The 16,789-nt window shown below is 40.1% G+C and overlaps 1 pseudogene; it reads right to left on the minus strand.

The window, feature by feature from the left end:
• Positions 1-10,180: 10,180 nt before the first annotated feature.
• Positions 10,181-11,077, minus strand: LOC115506860 (annotated as a pseudogene).
• Between the last annotated feature and the right edge of the window lie 5,712 nt (positions 11,078-16,789).

Consider the following 16,789-nt stretch of genomic DNA (forward strand, 5'->3'; position numbering starts at 1 on the left):
AGTACTCTATGATAATAATTCAACAGATTCCAAGAAATACACAATTTTCTCAAAAGACACAATTTAACAAAACACAACAATAAAAAATGGACATTACAGTGTCTCCAATAAAGAAATTGAATTCGAAATAAAAAAGATTTCCGCAATGAAAACTTTTGGCCCGGAAGTCTTCACTCTTTACTCCCATCAACTGTTTAAGGAAAAAATTCATATCAGGTTTATGCAAAAGCTCTCAGAAAATAAAAAAGGAGGGAAAACTTTGTAACTCATTTTATGAGACCAACGTAACCTGGTTGTAAAACCTGATGAGCACATAACAAGTAAAGAATATCCCATATGCGCGCTGATATAAAATCCTTAATGAAATATTAACAAATCAAATACTTCAAAATATGGCAAGGATGATACATTAAGAATAAGTGGTACTTAACAAAAGAAGGCGCAGTTATTTATGTGTGAGTGCTAAGGAATCCACTAGAAGAACAACAACAACATGACTAGAACCATAATCAATACAAAATTGACTGTGTTTTTACATAATAGCAACAAAAAACTGGGAAATAAAATGTAGAGCCTACGTAAATAACATAAAATGCCAATCACTAGGAATAAACTAATAAGAAGCCAAAATCTTGCTGGGGGTATTAAAAAGAGGTATCACTACCTAAGTTTCACCCATAGAGATTCCGAATTAATCGATCTACGGTAGTGTTTTTTTAAAAAACTCCCAGATGAGGAAATACAAATCAAAACCACAATGAGATACCACCTCACACCGGTCAGAGTGGCTAAAATTAACAACTCAGGCAACAACAGATATTGGCGAGGATGAGGAGAAAGAGGGTCTCTTTTGCACTGCTGGTGGGAATGCAGACTGGTGCAGCCATTCGGGAAAACAGTATGGAGTTTCCTCAAAAAATTAAAACTAGAACTACCCTGCGACCCAGCAATAGCACTACTGGGAATTTATCCACAGGATACAAAAATGCTGATTCGAAGGGACACATGCGCCCCCATGTTTATAGCAGCGCTATCGGCAATAGCCAAAGTATGGAAAGAGCTCAATGTCCATCAACTGATGAATGGATTATGAAGATGCATATATAAACAATGGAATACTACTTGGCGATGAAAGAGAATGGAATCTTTCCATTTGCAACAACAGGGATGGAACGAGCATGTGTTATGCTAAGCGAGATAAGTCAGAGAAAGATAAGCATCATATGATGTCACTCAGAGGTGGAATTTGAGAAACTGAACAGATGACCATAGGAGAAGGGAAGGAAAAAGAAGGTAAAAACAGAGAGGGAGGCAAACCAAAAGAGAGTCTTAAATACAGAGAACAAACTGAAGGTCGATAGGGGTGGGGAAAATGGGTGATGGGCATTAAAGAGGGCACCTGTTGGGATGAACACTGGGTGTCATATGTAAGTGATGAAACACTGGGTTCTGCTCCTGAAACCAAAACGACACAGTATGTTAACTAACTTGAGAATAGATAAAACAATAAAAGATAAATAACAAATAAGAAAGCTCCCCAGCTGATTACAGTGTAAGCACAGCATTAAGAATAACTGGTCTAATACGGATTTTTAATTTAGCCATGAATGGTGACAGGAGAAATTTTGGAAAATGTGGTCGAAAGCCTGTGATTTCAACTGTCATTCCCCGGAGTGGATGTCTTGTCCACATCTTTATTTTTTTAATTAATTTATTTAAATTCAAGTTAGTTGACATACAGTGTAGTATTGGTTTCAGGAGTAGAATTTACTGATCCATCACTTACATATGACATCCAGTGCTCATCCCAACAAGTGCCCTCTTTAATGTCAATCACCCATTTAGCCCATCCCCCCACCCCCACACCCACCAGCAACCCCCAGTTTGTTCTCTGTATTTAAGAGTCTCTTATGGTTTGCCCCCTTCTCTGTTTTCTCCACATCTTTGATTTGAGCTTCATTTCTACAAACCCAAATGCCTGTCACACGCTTCCACCTGTATCTTACATTTGCACTTCAAACTCAGAAGTCCAATATTAAATCTATCCCTGCCCCACTTTCAACCCTGCTCACTTTTGAGTTTCATTTTTGTCTTTTTGTTTGTTAATGGCAGCCAAAATCAAACTAAGAAATTAGGGAGATAGCCTAAACTTCTAGATCAGTTCTCTAATTCATCTTTGCATTGACCATCTCCGTTCATATCCGACCTGTCAACTACTCCTATCTATTCTAGTAAATATCTTTGAAATCTACCCCCAATGTTTCATTTCCCTAATAACCATGCCATTTTAGTCACTCGTCATCACGAGTGCAACAGGCTCCAAAATGGTCTTCAAGTACCCATATTCTTACAATCTATTCTCTACACTGCCATCAGTAATCTTTTTTTGAAATACAAATCTGATTTTACTCTCCTACATAACACCTATTGTCCAAAGTGATGATAGAGACTATTTCTGTCCCTTGAGAAGAAGTCCAAATTACTTAGCATAATGTCCAAAGCCTCTCCATGTCTTGCCTCAGCCTCTTTCTCCGGCTTTGAGCTCCTTCCACTTTGTTCTCCAGCATCCTTAACGCAAAGAATGCAGGTGGTACTTTTCCTTTCTACCACCACTGTCCTTGGTACACGCTGCAACCACATTTATTGATAGTGCACATCATAAGATATTTATGCACTTCGGGGCACCGGGGTGGCTCAGTCGGTTAAGCCTCCACTTCGGCTCAGGTCACGATCTCACCGTTCGTGAGTTCGAATCCCCCGTCGGGCTCTGTGCGGACAGCTCGGAGCCTGGAGCCTGCTTCGGATTCTGTGTCTCCCTCTCTCTCTCCCCTCCCCTGCTCACCTCTGTCTCTTCTCTCAAAAATAAATAAACATTAAAAAAAGACGTTTATGCATCTGCACACCAGACTTCTCCATTAAACTAACAAGTCATAGGAGCTTAAGAACTGTGACTTTATTATGCAAATTTTCTACCTCAACACCCGACACATCATAGACATTGAAAAGCACTGAGTTTGTTATAACAGACACCGCTTTCCTACACCTGCCTTATTGGTTTGCTGAAGTTGTATAATCTCAGCTAATACTTTGAGGTCTCATATGTTTAAAATAATGTCCTTGTGCTTACCTGACAACATGCCTTTCCTAAAATCTATTATTAATTCTTTCGGGCAGCTTTTCCTTAATCATCATAAGATCACAAATGAGGATTAGAGAACGCTAGACACTATTTTGTGCCTTGTCATGCAGTGACTCTGGAAACATTTCTCATCCTTTTCTCACATATTCTAATCATTACCCATTCTCTCTTTAAATTATGGGACTGTGAAGCAAGTATGAAGATTATATTATATTCATTAAATAAAGGGATACTACAATGTATAATAAGTTTTAAAATCTCATTAAGATTATCATCAAGTGAATGTAATAATGAATTATTTTGATTTCTACTGGCACTTGGTTTGAATTCTTTTTCTTCCATCGATATGAGTGATTCATCTTTTAATTTTTACCTAGTTTATCTTAATTTCTTTGAAATTATAAATTAAGTGAGGAAAACACAAATTTGCTGAATGTTAGAAATACACAGAAGAAAATTTGAAATTTCTTCTTCCAAACTGTCCCCCAATCTTACTCTCCTCGCTATAGGTAAACTTAAGCATTGCTAACTCTTGTTATTTTTGTAAATTTTTTAATGTTTATTTTTTATTTTTGGCAGAAAGAGAGAAAGAGAAGGGGAGGGGCAGAGAGAGAGGGACACACAGAATCCAAAGCAGGCTCCAGGCTCTGAGCTCTCAGCAGAGTGCCCGACGCTGGGCTCGAACCCACGAACTGCCGAGATCGTGACCTGAGTTGAAGTCGGATGCTTAACCGACTGAGCCACCCAGGCGCCCCACCTCTTTTTAATATCCTTAGCACGATTTTGTAGTTTCACCTTTTCTTTGTTCACCCCATGATTGATGAATAGATCCATTGGTTCAACAGTTATCTACTGAGTACCTAATTAGTGCCACGCACCAATCTGGGGACACAGGATGAATCAGAACAAATAAGGTCTTCATGGAGCTCATGGTGTAATGGGAGGGCAGTGAGTACACAAGTTATCCATCATCTCTGGTTACATTAATACTCTGAAGAAAATAAACAAAAAGAGGAAATACTGACCGAAGGAAGCCACGTTAGATACGGTGTTAGTCTTGCTCCACTGAGACACTGACACCAAGATGAGTTGAGAAGTACCAGAGGTTTATTGGTTATTGGGCCAAATGCCTGTGATAGAAAATGTAGATCAAGTCCCCGAGAGGCTGAGAGACGCCCAATGGTAAGGACATGGAACTCACAAACGGTGAGATCATGACCTGAGCCGAAGTCGGAGGCTTAACCGACTAAGCCACCCCGGTGCCCCGAAGTGCATAAATATCTTATGATGTGCACTATCAATAAATGTGGTTGCAGCGTGTACCAAGGACAGTGGTGGTAGAAAGGAAAAGTACCACCTGCATTCTTTGCGTTAAGGATGCTGGAGAACAAAGTGGAAGGAGCTCAAAGCCGGAGAAAGAGGCTGAGGCAAGACATGGAGAGGCTTTGGACATTATGCTAAGTAATTTGGACTTCTTCTCAAGGGACAGAAATAGTCTCTATCATCACTTTGGACAATAGGTGTTATGTAGGAGAGTAAAATCAGATGGTGGGAACAGTGGTGTTGCAGAAGGACTTAAGGTCTTTCCTTTCATAATTATATTTATTAGACTATACAGCCTATGCTCTGATCTTTTTCCAATAAAAGTATGCATGATATAAGGCATTCCATGTCAGTTATATAAATCGATTGCTTTCTTTTTTTAACCAGCCCTTAATATGCTAAACCAGATTTGATTTACCTATTTTCCATTCTGGGACATATAAGTGAATATATCTTTCCCTTTTCCTCAATACTGCAATGAATATTCTTGTGCCTCGCAGTGAAGAGTGAAAATATTATTCAGAATAGACTTAGAGGTAGAATTGCTGTGCAGACTTTGTTTTTTTATTTAAAAAAGTTTTTGATGTTTATTTATTTTTGAGAGAGAGGGGTGGGGGAGAGGGGCAGAGAGAGAGGAAGGCACAGAATCCGAAGCAGGCTCCAGGCTCTGAGCTGTCAGGACAGAGCCCGACGCGGGGCTCAAACTCAGGAACCCTGAGACCGTGACTTGAGCTGAGATCATGACTTGAGCTAAAGTTGGATGCTTAACTGACTGAGCTATTCAGGCGCCCCCCTGTGTAGGCTTTAAAATTAAATAGGCATTGGGCTCAGTCGGGACTCTTGATTTCAGCTCAGGTCATTGTCTCACAGTTCCTGACCTCGAACCCCAAGTCAGGCTCTGCTCTGTCAGTGCCGAGCCTGCCTGGGATTCTCTCGTTCTCTCTCTCTCTCTCTCCCCCTGCCCAGCTTGTGTACATGCTCTCTCTCTCTCTCAAAATAAATGAATAAACTTAAAAAAAATTGAATAGTCGTTGACAATTATTCTAAAAGACTGTACTAATAAGAGTGTACTCTTCTAATGAGGAGTGTATGAGATGGAACTTTGACTCATATTTTGCTAATACTGGATATTATCAATCTTTAATTTTTTTTTTCAAACTGAGGGAGAAACAATTGTTTTTAGATGGGTGGTATTGAGGAAAGCAGAAACCAATTGTGTTGCATTTAAGGACCATCACAGCACCTGCCCATCCTTTCTATTGGCCAGATTAGATAAGCAAATATTAGTGTATTCATTTCCTAGGACCGTCGTCACAAATGGCCACAGACTTGGTAGCTTAAAACAACAGAAATCAGAAATCAATTATCTCCCAGTTCTGGAAACCAGAAATCTAAAGTCATGGTGTCGGAAGAGCCACAGTCCCTCTGGCTCTAAGGGAGAATCCGTTCCATGTCTCCTCTGGGATCTGGTGACCGTCAGCATTGCTTGGTATTTCTTGGCTTGTTGATTGCACCAGCCTAATTTTGGATTCCGTGTTCGCATTGCTTTTTTCTCTCTGCGTGTGTCAAAAGTCCCTCTACCCCTCTCTTATAAGGACACCTGTGACTGCACTTAGGGTCCATCCCAATAATCCAAGATAAACTTCTCAAGACACTTGAATCAACCCGATATTTTCCCATATAAGGTAATATTGAAAGCTTTTGGGGATTAGGATATTGGCGTACCTTTTGGAAGGCATACAATTCAGCTCACTGTAACTAATGAACTCACATTTCCTCTCCTGTTATGATCACTACATGAAAGGCAGTAGTAGAGGGAGTAGAATTCAGAATTCACCAGATTCCCTGATTGCTAATAAAGTCTGAGTACTGACTTTGGTCATTTCTATTTTATTATTTATTTATTTATGTATTTTTTTATTTATTTATTTTTTTTGAGAGAGAGAGAGACAGCACAAGCGAATGGGGTGGAAAGGCAGAGGGCGAGAGAGAGAATCTTTTTTTTTCATGTTTATTTTTATTTTTGAGTGGAGGAAAGGGCAGCGAGAGAGGAGGGCAGAGGATTAGAAGCTGTCTCCGTGCTGACAGCAACCAGCCCAAAGCGGGGCTCGACCTCACCAACCAGCTCACCAACCGTGAGATCATGAGCTGAGCCGAAGTCGGACCCTGAACCGCCTGAGCCACCCAGGTGCCCCTCTTTTTTCTTTTATATAGAATATCTGTTTAAAGCCTCTGCCCCTTATTCTCCTGAGACGTTAGTCTGCTTTTCACTTTTGTTTATTGGCAAGTTCTATAATTTTTTTATACTGTTTGTTTTTTGAGTTGTATGAGTTCTTTATGTATTTTGGATATTAACCTTTTATCCGATATGTGAATTATAAATATTTCTTCCCATTCCTTAGGTGGCCTTTTCATTTTGTTGATAGTTTTCGTGACTGTGCAGAAGCTTTTTACTTTGCCAAGACTGATGTCAAAGACATTACCCACTATGTTTTCTCTTCTCTAGGAGGTTTATGGCTTTCGATCCTATGTTTTAGTCCTTCATCCATTTTGAGTTGATTTTTGTATATGGTGTAAGATAGGGATCCAGTTTCATTCTTTTGAATATGGCTGTCCAGTTTTCCCAACAATTATTGAAGTGGCTGTCCTTTCCCTATTATGTATTTTTGGCTCTATTGTCATAAATTAACTGACTGTATATCCATGGGTTTGTTTCTGGGCCGTCTATTCTATTCCATTGATCTGATGGAATTAAAAGATAGCTGAACACATTCACCTAAAACATATGCTTTTGGGGCACCTGGGTGGTTCAGTCGGTTAAGCCTCCGACTTCGGCTCAGGTTACGATCTCACGGTTTGTGAGTTCGAGCCCTACGTCAGGCTCTGTGCTGACAGCTCAGAGCCTGGAGCCTGCTTCGGATTCTGTGTCTCCCTCTCTCTCTGTCCCTCCCCCACTCATGTTCTGTCTCTGTCTCTGTCTCCTGCTCTCTCTCTGTCTTTCTCAAAAATTCTTCTTTCTCAAGATTGCTTTTGCTATTTGTTTTGTTTTTTTTTTTTTTTTTTTTTTTTTATGTGTGTGTGGTTCCATACAAATTTTAAGATTTTTTTATTCTATGTCTGTGAAAATTGCCATTGGAATTTGGGTAGGGATTGCAACTGAATCTGTAGAATGCTTTGAGTAGTATGGACATTTTAACACTATGAATTCCCCCAATCCCTGAGCATGGAATATCTTTCCAATTTTTGTGACCTCTTCAGTTTCTTTCATCAATTTCTTACAGTTTTCAGGGGAAGATCCTTCACCTTCTTGGTGGTTTATTATTCCTAGGTATCTTATTATTTTGATGCAATTACAAGTGCGATTCTTAATTTTACTCTCTGATAGTTCATTAGTGTATAAAATGCAGCTAACTTTTGTATATTGATTTTGTATCCTGTGACTCAACTGAAGTTACTTGTTTATTCCAGCCATGTTTTGGTGGAGTCTTTAATGTTTTCTATGTGTAATATTATGCCGTCTGCAAATGGAGACAGATTTAATTCTTCCATTCGTATTTGGGTGCATTGTATTTCTTTTTTCTTACCAAATTGTTCTGACTAGGACTTCCAGCACTATATGAATGAAAGTGGTAAGAGTGGACATACTTATTTGTCCCTGATCTTAGAAGAAAAGCTTTCAGCTTTTCACCATTGAGTCTGATGTTAGCTGTGGGTTTGTCATACACGGGCTTTATTATGTTGAAGTACATTCCCTCCATATCCACTTTGTTGAGAGTTTTATCGTGAATGGATGTTGAATTTTGTTGCATACATTTTCTGCATCTATTAAGACAGTCATATGATATTTATCCTTCATTTGATTAATGTAGTGTATCACATGATTTGCAGATGTCGAACCATCTTGCATTTCTGGAATAAATCCCATTTAATTATGGCGAATTATCCTTTTAATCTATTATTGAATTCAGTTTGCTAATATTTTGTTGAGGATTTTTGCATCCCTGTTCTTTAGGTATATTGGCCTGTAGTTTCCTTTTCTTGTAGTGTCCTTGTCTGAGTTTTAATATCAGGGTAATGCTTGCCTCATAAGATGAATATAGAAGTGTTCCCTTATGCTTCATTAAGTATTCAGTCATTCAAACTTTTTAGAGAAGTATGAAAATCATCCCTTTTTTTATGCATAAAATGGAACTTAGGGCAATTTAATAGCTTACCTAAGATCAAACCCAAGCATGGGTCTCTTTATAGACTCTATTCTGTTCCACTGAATATTTTCATTTTAAATATTCTGTCCCTTAAAATATTATTTTCCAAATCACTGAAATTTAGGAACAAAGAAAATCTCTTAAATAATAAAAATAGACCATGCAAAGCATTTACTCCAATGGTAAAGGAAAACAGTGAACTATATTTTAATACAAATATAATATAGACAGGGGCGCCTGGGTGGCTCAGTCGGTTAAGCGTCCGACTTCGGCTCAGGTCATGATCTCGCAGTCTGTGAGTTCGAGCCCCGCGTCAGGCTCTGGGCTGGCAGTTGGAGCCTGGAGCCTGTTTCAGATTCTGTGTCTCCCTCTCTCTCTGCCCCTCCCCCGTTCATGCTCTGTCTCTCTCTGTCTCAAAAATAAATAAACATTAAAAAAATTTTAAAAAACAAATATAATATAGACAATACATCTAGGGGTGAAAGTAGGGTTTGGGTATGAGGCTTGAGGGAGGTACAGGATAGTACACCGTTAAGCACATAAGAAGCCGAACGGAAGACTCATAATGTTAATCGCATCTTTCTAATTAAGCTCATGTATAGCCCTGTAAATGTCCTATTAGGCACGCTTTCACTTAGAGGAAAAAGTAAAACAGCAAAAATTATTTCCTACATAGAACGTGTACAACGCAAAACCACCTGCACAAACAGATGTACACATTTAAACCCACACACCTAAACAAAGAAAATTAGGTTTTTTTCAGATGGTGTATTCGAATGAAAACAGCTCGTCAGGCCCAGTCATATATTATGATACCTCAAGCAATAATCAGGTAAACAGAAGTACATAATTCATGATAATGGTCACATCAATCTGATTTTAGTTAGGAGGGGGATGGCTTTGGTTTTGGCTGCTTTCATCTTTTGGGTGGGGGGACTGAAAATAATGGATGTTGCAATAGATATTTGAATGTCAGAATCCACAGCCCATCCTGTATGATATAAGCAACACAGTATGAGACCATCTGGGCTTACTGCAAACCGGCTAGGCATGAGCGAGCCTCTGAAGCCTACTTCCAATGCACCCTGGTTGGCCTGTTTCAAAGCGCTTTGTTTGCCAATATTTTGGAGCAGGTGCAAAGCCATTCTGGAGTTTCCTGCTGAGGTTTATGCAAATGGCTGGCTTAACTGGACTGTGGGCTCAGATTTCCTACTGCCTGAGTACTGAGACCTAGGCATGATTTGGCATATATTTCCCCCTCGACTGAATTCATTCTCTTTCTACAGTTTCTTTCGGCTCTTTTGTCCAAACGGTCCCCTGTTATTATCTAGTGCAGTGTTTCTCAAATGAAAGAAGTGGGAGTATGATCACAGTTAACAGTGAACGGTCAATTGAAAGACTGTACAGACCAAGGCGTAAGGAGTCACAGTTGTGTGAGAGAATTGTTTTGTGAGCGACTGTTTATTTTCCGTCATCGTTATTTCCATTTTGTTTGCCCTTGTGGGAGAGCCGCTTAAGACCACTCAGCGGTTGTTCGTACCCATTCAGTGGCCTGAGCAGTGGGAGCTGCAGACCAGCCTTCGGCGGCAGGCCGAGGGCTCCAGTCTTCAGTCGGGATCTGCTGAATAAGCACAGAGGGCACCCGCACACCCTCAGACCCGTCTGTGACTTCAGGTTGGGTAGCGATGAACTCAGGAGTTGGAGCCATCCATTCACCCTGAAATTCTTCCTCGGTCACAGCCTTTTCGGCAGCAGCCTTCTCTTCCTTTTTCCGTCCCCTCAGGATCTTTCTAGAAGTCGAGATCAGGCATGACGTCCCCTGCGGGCTCACGGGAAACGGTGTCACGCATGCACAGAACTTCCCAGGCCAGCAGCCACCACATCGGACGCACTGAACGAGCTCCCTTGCTGTTGCAATGGGTGGCAATGGCGGAGTGTTGGTGGGCAGCTTACCATAAGACGCCTCTGTGAGAGGCTGGTGGTCAGCCCCAGGACCAGTAAACTCCAGAGGTTTCGGCTCCCAGAAGGCTGCCTGGATCTGGTTTAGTGAAGGTTCCAGAAGTGAAGTTACCAGCAGTAGTAGAGGCTCCAGTCGTAGCAGCAAACTTCAGCACACCTTGCTGGCCAGTATTCCTGGATGATAGGACAGGCTCGAGGTGCTGGCAGAAGCTTCTCCCGGGTTCTCTTCAGATTTATGATGCAGATACCATCACTTCTCTTTTGTAGACGTATTGTGCCAATTTGAAGTCAAGGTTGGCACCGCCTGCGTGGGTTGCTGCTGCAAGGAATTTGAGGACATCGTCCTCCTTCCTTTGCAGGACGTCAAGGGCTCTGGCCATTGTGAAAGTTCCCCTTTAACTTACGACGGGAACGCAAAACAACGCCATACGGATCCCTCCCTGGGTAGCATGGAAAGGTAAAATAGTTTTTGATCCAAGAGTCACTTGGATGATTCTAGGTAGATCACTTGACCTCTCTGGGCTCTTCTGCCTACCTTGTGGATCTTGCATAAGAATCAACCGAGGCACCATATGAGAACACATTAAGATACACAAAACATTTTGCCACTCTATTAGGTGATCAGGAGCGAGAATGCGAGCAAGATTATTAGAACGGGAAGTGGCCCCCACCTTGAGTTTCCCCTTCCTACCTCGGTTAACTTGTTTGGGTGATAAAATAAAGGATACGAAAATGGGCTTTTGACAGACAGTGTTGGTTTCTTACCCAGTCATTTCCTTCCACAACAAGCAGAAATTGTAAAGACTCTAAAATAGAACACAGTGAATGGCAGTATAGATGGGTGAGGGGAGTAGATGAGGACAGAAGAATAAGGATGGGCCATACCATATAGGATCTTATGGGCTGTGCTTTAGCACAGCAGACACTGTAGGTTGCCTGCCCCAAATCCACCCTCGCTTCCTTTCTTTATTGTCAATAGGGTTCCAACTTTTATACCCTGATGACATGACCTACTTCTCTCCCCAGCCCCAACAATTAAAGTTTCATTAGTCCAAGATAATCACAGTCATTGCCCCATGGCAAAAAAATTTGATAAAGTTGACTGATTCAAAATTAAGGATTTCTAGATCCTATATACAAAATCAAAAGATAGCTAAACACAGTCACCTAAAACATGTGCTTTTGGGGCACCTGGGTGGCTCAGTCAGTTAAGCCTCCGACTTCGGCTCAGGTCATGAGCTCACGGTTTGTGAGTCTGAGCCCTACGTCGGGCTCTGTGCTGACAGCTCAGAGCCTGGAGCCTGCTTCGGATTCTGTGTCTCCCTCTCTCTCCGCCCCTCCCCAACTGCGCTCTGTCTCTCTTTCAAAAATAAACATTAAAAAATTGAAATCTCAGTTATTGAATAACGGTTTTACTTTCTAATGTTTTTCAGAAAAAGATATGATGTGACAGAAATGGAGAGACACAGTCCTAGGAGTGTTACCCCTGCTACTCACTGCTATGACCTTTGCCTTGTAGCCTCCCTTCCCTAGGTCTGTTTCATCATATTGAACAGAAAGAGTTTATACTAAAGCAGGAGTATCTTCCCCCAAACCTCTCCCTCCACCCTGGCCAAAGTTAATCCTAACACCAAGGATGAGGATAGGCATGTATATTTCTTTTTTTTTTTTTTAATTTTTTTAATGTTTATTTCTTTTTGAGACAGAGAGAGACAGAGCATGAATGGGGGAGGGTCAGAGAGAGAGGGAGACACAGAATCCGAAGCAGGCTCCAGGCTCTGAGCTGTCAGCCCGACGCGGGGCTCGAACTCACGGACCATGAGATCATGACCTGAGCCGAAGTCGGACGCTTAACGCTTAACTGACTGAGCCACCCAGGCGCCCCTAGGCATGTATATTTCTTAAAGATCCTCAGATAAGATTAATGTGCAGTGGGGTCCTGGCGCCATTACATAAGAGGATCCAGGTTGAACAATATTCAACCTTCCAAAATGCTCTGAAACGTGTCATTCTATCTTTCCTGGTGTCCGAGTGTTATACAGCAGTTCACGGGTGGTGGAAGGAATGTGGGAAAATCTTCAAATGAAACCACAGCCTATTGTACAGTTCAGTCAGGAAGCTTAAAGATTTATTTGAGCGACAGTGTATTTAAAGATCAGCAAAATGCCTAAAGCACTCTCAGCCACTTGAACCCGCGAAATTGCTGCCTCTTTATTCCCCTCTTTTACTTGGCCTGAGTGTGTGTGCGGTGAAGGGCAGATTAGCTATCAACCTCCATAAATTATCCTATCTCCATTAAATGTGACAACATGCCGGGGGCCCTGGGTGGCTCAGTCGGTTGAGCTGCCGACTCGGCTCAGGTCATCATCTCACTGTCTGTGAGTTCGAGCCCCACATCGAGCTGTGCCGACAGCTCAGAGCCTGGAGCCTGCTTCGGATTCTGTGTCTCCCTCTCTCTCTGCCCCTCCCCTACTCGTGCTCTGTCTCTCCTGCTCTCAAAAATAAACATAATTTTTTTTTTTTTAATGTGAGAATGTGTCCTATAGGATATCTAAGGTTATATCTTTGTGTAGTTATCACGTTAATTACATTGTGACAGCGTACATAATTACACAACATTACCTTAATCATTTTGCAGACACTTCTTTTTCGGAACCAAATTAAGCAGTTTATTCAGGGGACACAAAGAATGACAAGAATCACATTTCAGAAGCGCACAGTAGATCATAAGGTTGACAGTGATAACTTGGTCCCAAAGAAATAAGTAAAGCTGAGTTGAAGAAACCCTGTTTGTTTTTTTCGAGTCAGAAAGCAATTCCAAAGAACTCCTAGACTATGTTTGGTTATTATTCAAACTTCATAGGTAATGTAATTTAGCTTGGATAATGTCAATTACTGGGAATAACAGCGCTCTCCGTGTTGGCTCTATTTGTGAATTTCCTGTGCAGCATGAAGTAAATCACATTGTCAGTTCTCACCCTGATTCTTTTCCCAAAGCAAAAAACAAACAGCAGTATGTAAGGAGCGTTGTACAGTAATTTGGTATTAGGTGATATTAGGATAGGAGAGAGATAAAGACTTCAGAATATTAAAAATAAACTTTTCCCCTTGAATGACAACAGTTTGCAAAAAAAAAAAAAAACTACAGTTATTTGATGGTACATATGATAAATTTATCAATTGTTTTTTATTTGTCAGATAAGGTACAGGCATACCTCAGAATTATTGCGGGTTCAGTTCCAGACCACTGCAATCATACAAATATTGCAATAAAGCAAGTCAAATGACTTTTTTGTCTCCTAGTGCATATAAAAGTTATGTTTCAGCTATACTATAGTCTATTAAGTATGCAATAGCATTGAGTCTAAAAAACAATGCACATATGTTAATTTTAAAAATACTTTGTTGCTAAAAAATGCCAACCGTCATCTGAGCTTTAAGCAAGTCGTGATGACTGGTCACAGATCACCATAACAAATACAATACTAATGAAAAAATTTGAAATATCATGAGAATTACCGAAATGTGACAGAGACACAGAGCGAGCAAATGCTGTTGGAAAAATGATGCCGATAGACTTCATATGTGGGGTGGGGTTCCCACGATAATGTGGGGTCCCCACGAACCTTCAATATGTTGAAAACACAGTATCTGCAAAGCGCAGTAAAATGAGGTATGCCTGCATTTATAAAGTAGAAGCAGCCAATGGCCGAAGAAAATAGGACATATTGTTTCTAAAAGGAACAGGCTTCTTAGTCATACTTTGCCCAGAACTTATTCTTTTCTTTTTTTATTTTAGAGAGAGAGCACACGCAATTGGGGGAAAGGGGCAGAGAGGGAGAGAGAGATGGGGGTTGAAGAGAGAAAATCCCAAGCCCGATGTGGGGCTCCATTCCACAACCCTGGAATCATGACCTCAGCTGAAATCAAGAGTTGGACGCTCACCCGATTGAGCCACTCAGATGCCTCTAGAAGTTACTATTTTCTAATAAAAAAAAATCATGGCGAGAAAATTGCGAGAGAAAAAAATTATTTATATAAGATAAAATTGTTACTTACAATACTTTGCGATGTGATGAGTGAAGGAGATCTTAAGGAAGTTCCTTAGGTTGCTAAGCGGAATGACGATTGTGAAAATGTAAGATAAGGGAAGCTGAGCGAAATCTAAATGGCTAGGCGTAACAAGAGGAAAACAAATAAATTATTAATAAAACACGGTGTTAAACAAGACTGTTCCCAAGGGCTCAGAGTTTCAGCAAAGGCTTGAAAGTTCAGAGAACAAGAAAATAGGGGCTAAGTTAGCCTCACATGCTCAAGTAAGATGATACACCAAAACATGCTAAGAGATGGTGAAATGGTTATATCACTAAAATTGGCCTGCCAACAGAAAGCACCCATTGCCGAGTTATATAAGGGAGGGCCAAATAACCATTGTTGAAAAAGACGGAGGGCACGTAAGGTTTGACTTAATAAGCGTGTGGTACAGAGCAGGGAGAGACATGGGGAAAGTAAACAGAGAGCTGCAGCTCCACCAGTGACGGGGCAAAGGTACACGTTTACCATAAGACAGTTATGGGTCTTGTGGGAGTAAACAAAACTGAGTCGTCTTGAAATGGATTCTGCTCAAGAAGGTTGCCAGCTTGGTTGGTGGCCCAAAAATAGATATTGCATCAGACACTAGGGTCCGGATGAAACACAGTCATAAAGAACCAGGAAGGAAATGTATCGTCCATAACTTGAAACCATCTTAAGAGCACCTCAGTGGAGCAATCCACCAAGAACCAACGAATGTGGCTCAACGCAAGAAAGAATTAACACTTGAAAGGTAGGCAATTACAAGGGGTACCCACAGAGTACAAAGGCACTGGGTCATGTCCCATTTTCAGTAATGGCAGCGTTAGCTCATAGAGGACTGACACTACCATCAGGAACAAATATGAGCTCTGGAATATGAACACTTGATGACCAAAAGGACATTAAATGAGACCTACTTTTTTTCTGCTTGAAGTTTTCTTATTGAGGCAAAATACATGTAACGAAATTGGCCATATACACCATGTAAGAAGAACATGTCAGTGACAGTTAGCAAATGCACAATGTTGTGCAACCATAACCACTATCTAGTTCCAGAACATTTTCATCACCCCAAAAGGAAGCCCCTTACCCATTAAGTAGTCGTTCTCCATTTCCCAATCCCTCCCAATCCCTTGGGTACTACAAATCTCTTTTCTTTTTCTTTTTTTTTTTTTTTTTAAGAATTTGCCTTTACTGGGTATTTCATATAAATGGGTTCCTATGCCGCCTTTGTGTCTAGCTTCTTTTACTCACACAGTATGTTCATGGTTCTCCTATGTTATAACATGTATCACAATTTTATTCCTTATTCCTTTTATGATATCTATTTTATGAACATACTATGTTTTATTCTTCCATTCATCAGTTGTTGGACATTTAGGTTGTTTCCACCTTTTACTTATTACAAATAGTGTAACTAACATTTTGTGCAAATATTAATTTGAGCATCTGCTGTCAATTCTACTGAGTATATACTTAGGAGTGTATAATGGGCCATATGATAATTTTGTTAGATTTTTAAGGAACCACCAAACTTTTTCACAGTAACTATGCCATTTTGTATTTCTACCACCAATATAGGATGGTCAATTGCTCTAGCTCCTCATCAATACTTGTTATTTTCTGTGGTTTTGATTATACCTATTCTAGTGGGTATGAAATGGCATATCACTGTGGTTTTGATTTGCATTTCCCTAATGACTAATAATGTTGAGCATTTTTTCATATGCTTGTTATCCATTGTATATCTTCTTTGGGGGAATATCTATTCATGTCCTTTGCTCATTTTAAATTGCCTTTTTGTTGTCAAGTTGCTTATATATGTATTACTACATATATATATATATATATATATATACATATATATACATGTATATATATGTAGTATAATATACATATATATGTAGTATAATAGTATAATGTAGTATTTATAATGTAATATATGTAGTAATATATATACTTATACATTTACTATGTAAATGTAATATATATATATATACACACATATACATTTACTCTCTTGAGTAATTTGATGCATAAAAGGTTTAATTTTGATGTAGTCTAATTCATCTATTTTTTTTTTCTTTTG

The sequence above is a fragment of the Lynx canadensis genome, chromosome X (assembly GCF_007474595.2).
Source record: "Lynx canadensis isolate LIC74 chromosome X, mLynCan4.pri.v2, whole genome shotgun sequence".
Classification (NCBI taxonomy): domain Eukaryota; kingdom Metazoa; phylum Chordata; class Mammalia; order Carnivora; family Felidae; genus Lynx; species Lynx canadensis.